This window comes from Pleurodeles waltl, chromosome 2_2 (assembly GCF_031143425.1).
Source record: "Pleurodeles waltl isolate 20211129_DDA chromosome 2_2, aPleWal1.hap1.20221129, whole genome shotgun sequence".
In the NCBI taxonomy this organism is placed as follows: domain Eukaryota; kingdom Metazoa; phylum Chordata; class Amphibia; order Caudata; family Salamandridae; genus Pleurodeles; species Pleurodeles waltl.
Window position 1 is genome coordinate 25,328,103 of NC_090439.1, and position 12,172 is coordinate 25,340,274.

Consider the following 12,172-nt stretch of genomic DNA (forward strand, 5'->3'; position numbering starts at 1 on the left):
TCTTCTGGCAACCGGTAACCAATGTAGGCCCCTCAAGGCAGGGGAGATATTGGCTAGTGGCTTTACATGTAGGAGTAGTTCAGCATCCGAACTCTGAATGCATTGTAGTTTTTTCATAGTAGATAGAGATGATCCATGATAGAGGCCATTGGTGTAATCCAATTTAGACGGTACAAGAGAGATAGTAGCATTCTCCTTCTGTGGGAATCCGAGGTAGGGAAGATTTGTTGCAGAGTTTTCATGGTAATGAAGCTTGATCTTGCTAATTTGTCGACTTGAACATTCATTGTTAACTTGGAGTCCATGGTAATTTCAAGGTTTCTTACTCTGTTAGATAGTTTAGGAGGTGGCCCCAGATCGTTAGGCCAGGAGCAGAGTTGGTCATAATTTTTTCAATCGTCACATGCGAGTATTTCTGTTTTGGAAGCATTCAGTTTGAGATGGCTCCATGTCATACACTGATGAACAGCTCGGTGGCAACTGAAGATTTGTGAGGTTGCCTTTCTTTGTGGCATTCCACTTTAAGGATTATTTGTGTGTCATCTGCATAGTTGTAGTATGCGAGTTGAAATTAATTGATTATTGCCAGTAATTACATCATGTAGATTTTTGAAAAGCATGAGTGAGTTGATTGAGCCTTGAGGGACCTCTGCTTTTGTGAAGCAGGTTTTGGGCAATGAAGGGGGAGTTTGGAATACATTAGTTCTGTTTTGAAGGTAGGATGTGATCCAGTCCAGAGCAGTCCCCTCCATGCTGTCTTTGCAGAGTATTTGTATTAGAGTGTCATGGTCAACTATGTCAAAGGCAGCTGAGAGGTCTAGGAGAAGTAGTGTAGCAACTTCATTGCAGCCTATTGTGTTTTTAAGATCATCCCAGATGGCAATGTGGGCAGAATCCAGTTTGGAAGTCTGAAACTATTGAGTTATCTTCTATGAATTGTGACATCTGGGCAAAAGCTGCTCTTTCTATCAGTTTGCCCAGGAAAGGACCATTTGTATTATGTCTGTAGTGTTTGGGATCATGTGGGTCCAGGTTTGTTTTCTTTAATAATGAGCATATGTAAGCCTTTTTAAGGTCTTTAGGTAAGATTCCCTTAGTTAAAGAATTATTGATGATTCCTCTTACTGGTGTGGCAGCGGAGGTAGATAAAAGAATATTCTTGGAGATTTGTGATGGACAAGGGTCAAAAGAACAGCCGGAAGGTCTGCTTGCTTTGATCAGATGCACAAATTCACTTTGTGATATTTGTTTGAAGGAGTGCAGAGGCTGGATTGGCTTTCTCTTGCAGGAGCTTTTTGGAAATGGGTTGGTGCTGGTGGTTTTCCTTTGTTTTAAATAGGAGTCCAATGTGTCTGCCTTAGTTGTGTAACGATTTCCCAGTTTGTCTATGAAATCTTGAGTAACGGAATGAGTTTCTTTCATGCATTTAGGTTTTCAAAATTAATTGAGAATTTTATGAAATTCATTATTTGCAGATATAGCATTATGAAATCTGTTCTGTCTGAGTAATACCTTTTTTTAGCTTTTGTTGATTGTTGATTTGTGTATTCTGTTAAGTTTGTGCAGCTGAAGTTTATCTTGAATGCTGTTTGATTTGAGCCAGGTGCATTGTAGCCTTTTGATTCATTGTCTCATCTTTTTCAGTTTTGTACTTCTCCAAGGTGCTTGTTTTCTTTTGACCTGTTTTGTTTTTCTTAGTGGTATTAGGATTGAAAGCTTCCTGTAGGCACTCGTAAAGTTTTTGAACAGAATGTATTGTTTCTAGATCTGGCTGTTAGTTGTGTTTCTAAGTTTTCAAAATTGAGTTTGTTCAATGGTCAATAGGTGGTTGCATGTAAGGTGGTCTTGGGTGTGTTGATGTGTGGTGTTTTATGTTGGAAAGTTACCTAGATGGTGGTCTGACCATGTGCCTGGTGTGATGCTTTGAACAGTTACTATCTCTGGGTTTGTAAAAAGTGACACCTAGGATGTTGCCAGCGATGTGTGTGAGATTGTGTACAATATGATGTAGGTTCAATGTGACTAGGCCAGTGATGTTAGCTTTTAGATGTGGCATATTGGTTTTGTCAAACCAAATGTTTAGGTCCCCAAGAATGCATAGGTTGGAGTATAGTGTTAGGATGTTTGAAACTGTGTCTAGAAATGTGTCTTGAAATGTATAATTGCTAGGTGGTAGTCTGTAAAGGAGGATGAAGTTGGTGTAGGGTTGCATCTGGTGAGAAGGGCCTCACAACCTTGTAGGGAGATGTCATCTGTTTTGCTGAGAGTTATTGCTTGTTTGAATATAACAGCTAGTCCACCTCCTTTTTTGCCTACACGGTTTGTATGATGGTTTGATAGCCTGGAGGAGTGGCTTCATGCACAACAGGTGCCATGTAATTTTCCAACCATGATTCAGTTATGAAAGGTAAGTCAGGCTTAGGGTCTGTGAGTCGGTCGTAGATGTGATACTTGTTTTTAGAGGATGAGTGAGCATTTATGAGTAGGCAGTTTAGAGATTGTGTTTTGGAGTGGTGTGATTTTGTTTTGTAGATGAGTTATCAGTATATTTTGAACTCCTAGTAGGTGTGTCATTAGGATCGATATTAACTGTATGAGGTTCACAGTAGTGTTGTTTTTCTTTATCGTGTTCCTCGTCTAGCAGGCTTGAAAGACATTTTGTTGAGTCTGTGTGTGTCAGTGGTGGAGGTGGTGGTTGAGAGTGAGATGATGAGTTGTATTGTTTTTGTAGAGTAGCCTTGTTGTGTAATGGACATGGGGATGTGAAATTGTGAAGAGTGGCATGTTGTATATTTTGTTTGCATCTGTTCAGGGTGAAAGGAGTATGGTTTGTGGTGTGGTGGAGCATGTGGGTCATATTGTAAGGCTCTAAATTGTGGCTGACAGGCAGGGGAATGAATGTTGCTGTATCTGGGTGTTTGTGGTAGATGTTGGGGAAGAATGTGAATTTTGGAGTAAAGTTGTTTTTGGAATGGATTATTTGTGTAGTCAGGGGGTGGGAGTGGGTGTGATGTTAAGTATTTTGAAGGTGTGTGTGATTTTGATATGCAGGTGTGTGCTGTTATGTTTTTGTAGAGTAGTGAGAGGAGATATGGATGTAGTGTTTTTCATGAAAGATTTGTATCTGAGTTACTGCTGGTGAGTGGTGTTTGAAAAGTATAGGAGGTAGTGATGTGTATGTGCTGAGTAAGAGGGGATGGACAAGAGTTATGATTGTTTTAGATTTGATCCCTGGAAGAGGTAATATTTGTGATGAATTAGAGTGTAAGGAATCTATAGTTGTGTGTAATTGGTAAAAGTATAAGTGGAGTGTTTGTAGATAGTGATACAAGGCTGAGCATAGGTTTCGTCTTGATAAAAAGGGGTGTGTTATGAGTAAATAGAGGAAATAGCTGGTCTTTTGTAAGAACAGGGAGGGTGTGTCTAGATGCATTATAGTTTTGTATAACGTGGCGTTGTGCTATTTTTGTAATCTGTGGATGTGCTAGTGGAATGGTGTAGGAGGTTGGCCTGGTTTGTAGTGGGTACCTAAGGTACACCTTATACCAGGTCCAGTTACCCCTTATTAGTGAAATGTAGGCAGTGTCTAGCAGCTTAGGCTGTCTAGAAGTAGCTGTAGCAGAGCAGCCAAGGCTGATCTAGGAGACATGCAAAGCTCTTGCAATACCACTATAGTCACACAGTACTCATACACAAGAAAGACAATACTCAGTGTTACCAAAAATAAAGGTACTTTATTTTAGTGACACAAGGCCAAAAATATCTTAGAGGCTATACTCCCTTTGGAGGTAAGTATTATACACAATATTTACACTAGTAATCAAAATCAGGAAAGTAAACAGTCGTAAAATAGTGCAAACAGTGAAAAATACAGTAGGTTGCAATAGGCCTAGGGGCAACACAAACCATATACTAAAATAGTGGAATGCGAATGTCGGTTTCTCCCCTAAGCAAGTGTAGTGTGTAGAGGGGTGCTGGGAGTGTGAGAAAACATCAAAGGTAAGTAAACTACCCCACCCCAGAGCCCAGGAAAACAAGAATAAAAAGTACAGCAAGTTTCCTCGGAACACACTAGGAGTTGTGGGAAAGGATTATGCAAAAATCAAGCAAGACTGCAAGACACCAATGATGGATTCCTGGACCTGAAGACCTGTGGAGATAGGAGACCAAGTCCAAGAAGAGATGAAGAGTCCAGGAAGAACAGGAGCCCCTCCTAACCCGGATGAAGGTGCAAAAGTGGATTCTCCAGTTGGAAGAAGAAGCCAGAAGTGCACCAAAGAAGACAGCTGTGGGTTCCTGCTTGGTGCAAGAGATGTCCCACGTCGAGTCATTGGATGCAGGTTGGTTTTCGTCATTGGATTCCGCCAACAAGCTTTGGCCAACACAAATGTCGCAGTTGATGGGAAAAGGCACTACATGGGCCCGGGAGAGACCTGGGGGTCTCAACTCAGACTGAGGAGACAGAGGGGTCTCTCAGCACTACAGAGAGCCCTCAGAAGACCAGGCAGCGCGAACAGGAGTCTCGGGACACGGGGACAAAGGAGTTGCAAAACGCGGTCATTGTCGCACTACACAAAGGCATCCCACGCCACTGGAGAACAACTCAGGGAGCTAAGCATCACAGGATAGAGTGTTGGCGACCTGGGCAACGCTGTGCACAAAGGATTTCTGGAAGAAGCGCACAGAAGCCCTTGGAGCTGCAAAACACGCAGTGCACAGGGGTACTGTCTTGCTGGGGGAGGTAACTCTTTACCTCCACCAAATTTGGACAGCTGGACCTTTGGACAATCAGGATCACTTTGGTCCACCACCTGTGTTCCATGGATCATACTCGTCGAGAGGAGAGGTGTCCCAGAGTACCAGTTGTCGTCGCAGAGAGGTGCCTGCTGGAACAGGGAAGTGACTCCGTCACTGCACGGGAGATTCCTTCGGTCCTTCTGATGCAGAATGAAGACAGGCAGTCTTCAGAGCGTGCACAACCTGGAAACTGTTGCAGTTGCTGCTAGTAGCTGATTTTGCAGAGTTGCAGTAGCGTTCTTGGATACTTTGTTGCAGTTACAGTGTTCCTGGAGCAGTCTGCTGCTGACCCAATTATCAGAAGCTGAAGCAGAGGAAACACCCAGAGGAGAGACCCTACATAGCCCTGAGAGGGGGATTGGTCACCGAACCAGGTAAGCATCTATCAGGAGGAGTCTCTGACATCACCTGCTGGCACTGGTCACTCAGATGCTCCCAGAGTTCCCTGACCATCCTGAAAACAAGATGGCAGAACCCATGGACACTCTGGAGGAGGTCTGAGCACCACCCTGGGGTGATGATAAACAGGGGAGTGGTCACTCCCCTTTCCTTTGTCCAGTTTTGCGCCAGAGCAGGGACTGGCGGTCCCTGAACTGGTGTAGCCTGGATTATGCAAGGAGGGCACCATTTGTGCCCTTCAAAGCGTTTCTAGAGGCTCTGGGAGGATACCCCTCCCATGCCTGTAACACCTATTTACAATGGGAGAGGGTGTAACACCCCTCTCCTAAAGGAAATGCATTATTCTGCCTTTCCGGGATTGAGCTGCTTAATCCCCAGGAGGGCAGAAACCTGTCTGTGAGGTGGCAGCAACTGGGGCTGCAGTGGAAACCTCAGAGAGCTGGTTTGGCAGTACTAGGGTTCCGTGGCGGAGCCCCCAGGGTGCACGGAATTGGCCCCACAATATTAGAATCTGATTGGGGGTACTAGTTCTCAATCTTAGACACCTCACTTGGCCATATTCGGAGTTACCATTGTGAAGCTACATATATGTATTGACATATATGTAGTGCACGCTTATAATGGTATCCCCAAACTCACGAAGTCCAGGAAATTCGTCCTGGACAACGTGGGGGCACCTTTGCTAGTGCAAGGGTGCCCTCACACACAGTAGCTTTGCACCTAGCCTTCAGGAACTGCAGGTTAGACATATGGGTGACTTTTAGGTTACCTGGTGCAGTGAAAAATGGCTGTGAAATAGTGTTTGCACTATTTCACTCAGGCTGCAATGGCAGTCCTGAAGGAGGGTTGGTATGAGCTCCTTATGGGTGGCAAATGAAATGCTGCAGCCCATAAGGATCTCCTGAAACCCCAGTGCCCTGGATACCTCGGTACCATATACTAGAGACTTATAAGGGGGGTCCAGTGTAACAATCTGGATTGGAATATGGAGTCACTAGACTATAGTGACAAATTTGGAGAGCAGAGAGAGCATAAGCACTGGAGTTCTGGTTAGCAGGACTCCAGTGACACAGTCAAGCATACCGACAACACAATAAAACATACTGACATATAGGCCACAAACTGTGAGCACTGGGGTCCTGGGTAGCAGGATCCCAGTGAGACAGTAAAAACACACTGACAAACAGGTAGAAATTGGGGGTAACATGCCAAGAAGGATGGTACTTTCCTACAAATGTGACAGAGTTGTGTTTTGAATGAGAACGAGGGTGTCATAGTGTTGTAGTTGGGGTAGAATGGTGTATAGGTGTGGTTTGTACGGTTTTGTAGTGGTTGTTGAGCAATTGAAATCTGCATGAGGTTTTATTGTGGTACTTAAGTAGAATGCCTTTGCTGATATTGTGTTTGGTGTTGGAGGATGTGGAGGGATAAAGGAGGTTGCTCGAAAATGGAAAATTGCCAGCATTTCCAGCCCAGGACCAGACCTGGCCTGAACAGGCCGAAACAGGCACTGCCCTTGTTCCCTCCGCCCTTAGCCTTGATGCTCGGGCTGAGACGCCATGAAACCCAGGGTTAAATAGCCCTATTGGCCAATGGACCCCTAGCACTACTCCCAACCAATCAGAATCCTAACCCTAAACCCTTGAGACAATGGGTGACCTGGCCGTATTAACTAATCACAACCCTAGCCTTAACAGCCAATAAGAACTGTAACCATAAACCCTTAGTCCAATAGGAAGCTTAACCCTACCAGCAAAACAGAATCCTAGCCCTGTCAACCAATCAGAACAGTAACCCTAAACCCTTAGTCTAATAGGAATCCTAGCCCTACCAACCAATCAGAGCTCTAGCCCTGACAGCCAATCAGAACAGTAACCCTAAACACTTAGTCCAATAGGAACCCTAGTCCTCCCAACCAATCAGAGCCCTGACAGCCAATCAGAACAGTAACCCAAAACCCTTAGTCCAATAGGAACCCTAGCCCTACCAACCAATCAGAGCCCTAGCCCTGACTGCCAATGAAAGCAGTAACCCTAAACACTTAATCCAATAAGAACCCTAGCCCTAGTACCAATCAGAATGTAGACCCTAGACTCTTACTTCAGTAGGAACCCCTAGCCCTACAGCCAGGGCAGAACACAAACCCTAAACCCTTAAGCCGAAAGAAATACTAGATTCAACAACAAATGTAACAATCAATAGAAACTTATATGAGGGGCAACTTACCTTAAGCCCAGGCCCCTGAGGAAGGATGGAGGGAGACGGCCCTCCACCCAGAATCTTCCTGGACCAAGGCAGGTACAATCCACACTGCAAGCCAGCAGACACCACCCCTCAGGCAAGGGACAACCGCAAAACCACCTTAACACCCCATGTCCCATACATAAACACACCACCCCTCCAAGCCAAAAACAAGTGGCGCACCCCCCAAACACAGTCCAAGCCACAGAGCAGACCAAGTAGTCTCCCAAACATACTCCAGCCAGTCACTGAGGTGCATGCAGCCCCCACCAAACCGGGGGGAGGAGAGGGGGTGCAGCCCAACACAGCCTCTGTGAAAAACCAAGAGGGAAACCTCAAACGGCAATGGGCAGAAAAAACAGCAACCCAAAGGCACCAGGGCCGCAGAAAAACAGGGAGTCAAATGCAAACTTACACTGGGCAGGGAAAAAACACCTCTCTACAAACAACAAGAATACAGAGTCTACGATCCCACCACCCTCCCCGACCCCGCCTACCAGGCCGCCCCTGGGTGTGGGGACCACGAATCGGAGGCAGCCAACCCGGCCCCCCTCACCCCACAAACCCAAAAGCCCAGTGCAGGTGTGAGAAGAGGGCCCAGGCTGCTCGGAAGTCGGAGAACCACCCACCAAGCCCAGTTCCCTGTGGAAGGGAAGAGGGAGGCACACTTCCACCCAGAATGCCCCAGAAACAGACAGGCACAACCCACACCTCAAAGCCAGCAGATGTCACCCCTCAGGCAAGGGATAAATCCTGAAACCACTAAAACACTGCCCGATGCACATCCAAACACATCTCCCCCCAAGCCAAAAACAAGTGGTGCACACACTCTCCAAACACAGCTCAAATCATAGAGCAGACCAAACAGTCCCCCGTACACATGCCAGCTAGCAACTAAGGTGTATGCAGCCCCCAGCAGACCTGGGGGGATAATGCTGTCCCTGTGAAAAACTAGGAGGGCAAACCCAAACAGTCACAGTTAGAAAACACAGCACCCCAAAGGCACTATGGTCGTGATTTATACTTTTTGGTGCAAAACTGCATTAACGTAGTTTAGCACCAAAAAGTTTAACACCGGCTTGCACCATTTCTGTGAACCAGCCGGGCACCATATTTATGGAATGGTGCAAGCCGTTGCAAAGGGTAGGCTAGCGTAAAAAAAATGACGTTAGTCGGTGGGGCTGCCTAGAGTCATTTTCTGTCGCAAAACCATCCATACCACATGACTCATGTCTTAGAAAAGACAGGAGTCATGCCCACCACCCCAATGGCCAGCACAGGGGACCAGGGTCCCCTGGGCATCATCAATGCACCCAGTGCCATGTAGGCGGGCCCAATTCAGAGCCCCCAGTGGCACTTAAAAAAAAAGAAAATACTTACCTGTACTTACCTATACTTACCTGGAATGGGGTCCCCATCCTCTGCAGTCCCTCTGGTGTGGGTGGGGATGTCCCTTGGGCATGGGAGGGCACCTGTGGGTTTATTCCATGGTGGTCCACCATGGAAATTGGCCCACAGGTCCCCTAACGCCTGCCCTGACCCAGGTGTCATTTTTTGTCCCCTCCTCCCCCTGTGCCTGATTTTTGCAGGGGAGGATAAATATGGCGCTATGGCCCTGGGCCCTGATTTATACTTTTTGGTGCAAAACTGCACTAACGCAGTTTTGCACCAAAAAGTTTAGCATCAGCTTGCACCATCTCAGTGCACCAGCCGGGCACCATATTTACGGAATGGTATAAGCCGGTGCAAAAGGTGGGCTAGCGTAAAAAAAAATGATGTTAGTCGGGTGGGGCTAGCGGTATGGAAGAAGGGGGTTTTGCACCAAAACATTACGTTAGGCAGGTTAGAGTAAAAAAAAAAATGCCTCTAACCTGCTAAGAGTAATTTTCTGATGCAAAACCATCCATACCACATGACTCCTTTCTTAGAAAAGACAGGAGTCATGGCCACCACCCCAATGGCCAGCACAGGGGACCAGGGTCGCCTGGGCATGGCCATTGCACCCAGTGACATGCCGGGGGCCCCATTTCAGGGCCCCCAATGGCACTTAAAAAAATACTTACCTGTACTTACCCATACTTATCTGGGATGGGGTCCTCCAACCTCCGCTGTCCTTCTGGTGTGGGTGGGGGTGTCCCTGGGGGATGGGGAGGGCACCTGTGGGATTATTCCATGGTTTTCCACCATGGAAATAGGCCCACAGGTCCCCTAACGCCTGCCCTGACCCAGGGGTTAAAAAATAGTGCAAAGCAAGCTTTGCACCATTTTTTTACCCCTCCTCCTACCTGTGCATGATTTTAGCACAGGGGATAAATATGGCGCTAAGGCCATAGAGTCATTTTGTGCACGGGAACGCCTACTTTACATCTCATTGACGCAAAGTAGTTTTCCATGTCCAAAAAATTACTTTAACTCCATAAATTTGGTGCTAAACGGGTCTATGCCCTTTAAGGGCCCTGATTTATACTTTTTGGTGCAAAACTGCACTAACGCAGTTTTGCACCAAAACGTTTAGCACCGGCTTGCGCCATTTCTGTGCACCAGCCGGGCACCATATTAATGGAATGGTGCAAGCCAGTGCAAAGCGTAAAAACAAATGGCAGTCGGGTGGGGCTGGGGTATGGAAGAAGGGGGTTTTGCACCAAAAAATGACGTTAGGCAGGTTAAAGTAAAACAAAATTACTCTAACGTGCCTAGAGTCATTTTCTGATCCATACCACATGACTCCTGTCTTAGAAAAGACAAGAGTTATGCCCACCACACCAATGGCTAGCAGAGGGGACCAGGGTCTCCTGGGCATAGCCATTACACCCAGTGCCTTGTAGGGGGGCCATTTCAGGGCCCCCAATGGCACTTTTAAAAAAAATACTTACTTATACTTATCTGGGATGGTGTCCCCCATCCTTCGCTGTCCCTCTGGTGTGGGTGAGGGTGTCCCTGGGGACGGCTCCTGTGGGCTTATTCCATGGTGTTCCACCATGGAAATAGGCCCACAGGTTCCCTAACGCCTGCCCTGACCCACGCATTAAAAAATGGTGCAAAGCAAGCTTTGCACCGTTTTTTGACCCCTTCTCCCTCCCATGCATGATTTTAGCACAGGGTATAAATATGACATTAAGGCCATAGAGTCATTTAATATGTCCCTAAGTCTGCAGAAAAACAGGGAGCCAAAAGCAAACAGACACAGGTAAGGAAAAAACACCCCTCCACAAGCAACAAGAACACACAGAGTCTGCGACCCCACCACCCACCTAGAACTCTTGCTCACTGGGACGCCCTAGGGCGCAATGAAGTTGGGCCCACAAAACGGAGGTGGCCATCCTGGAGTTCCCCCCACAAACCCCACAAACTAAAAGTAAAATTGAAGGTGGAGAATTCGATGCAATTTGCCTTAGTCGACATCTGAGCAAAGGCATTTGAGGTGGGGGCTCGATGATGCTCAAGAGAAATAATTCACGTCGGACTGTTGAAGAATGCATTCAAGGTACCAGGGGGCATATTTATACTCTGTTTGCGCCGGAATTGCGTCGTTTTTTTTGACGCAATTCCGATGCAAAACTAATCCATATTTATACTTTGGCGTTAGACGCGTCTAGCGCCAAAGTCCATGGAGTTTGCGTCATTTTTTAGCGTGGACACCTACTTTGCGTTAATGATATGCAAGGTAGGCGTTCCCGTCTAAAAAATTGACTCCGAGGCATGTGCGCCGTATTTACACTCCCGGGCAAAATTCACGACCGGGAGTGGGCGGGTAAAAAAAAATGACGTACGGCCGCTTTTGCGCCGTTTTTTTTAGCGCCTGGACAAGGCAGGCGTTAAGGGACCTGTGGGCTCGGAAGGAGCCCAGAGGTGCCCTCCCATGCCCCCAGGGACACCCCCTGTCACCCTTGCCCACCCCAGGAGGACACCCAAGGCTGGAGGGACCCATCCCAGGGACATTAAGGTAAGTTCCGGTAAGTAATTATTTTTTTTTTTGGCATAGGGGGGCCTGATTTGTGCCCCCCTACATGCCACTATGCCCAATGACCATGCCCAGGGGACAGAAGTCCCCTGGGCATGGCCACTGGGCAAGGGGGCATGACTCCTGTCTTTGCTAAGACAGGAGTCATTTCTATGGGGGTTGGGAGTCGAAAAAAATGGCGCAAATCGGGTTGAGGCGAAAAATTTGCCTCAGCCTGACTTGCCCCATTTTTTGGCGCCCAAGCTCCATATCCCCCTACGCCGGCGCTGCCTGGTGTACGTCGTTTTTTTCCACGCACACCAGGCAGCGCCGGCGGCTAACACCGGCTAACGTCATTGATTAAATACGGCGCCAGCATGGCGTTAGCCGGCGCTAATTTTTTTGACGCAAAACTGCGTTAGTGCAGTTTTGCGTCAAAAAGTATAAATATGGCCCCAGATTTGGAAGTCATATTTCAAACAGAACTGATTACGGTAGCGCTTTAAAGAAAAGTCCGAAATTAAGCTCGTGGTTTCCTTCAAAAGAAAAAAACGATGCAGCATCCTGCTGTAAGTAAACATTTGCTGTAATTCAGTATGATTATATATCCTTCTTCCAATGATATTTTAGTTAAAAATATATACAGAATGAAAAAAGTGAAATGTGTCTATGGCCTACAGCCAACTTGAACTTCACAGACCTATCCCTCTTAAAGCTTCTAATCTGACAATATGCCCCACCGTTATGCAATATTTTGTGATCCACTTGTATGGTTAATGTACATTACTTACTCCA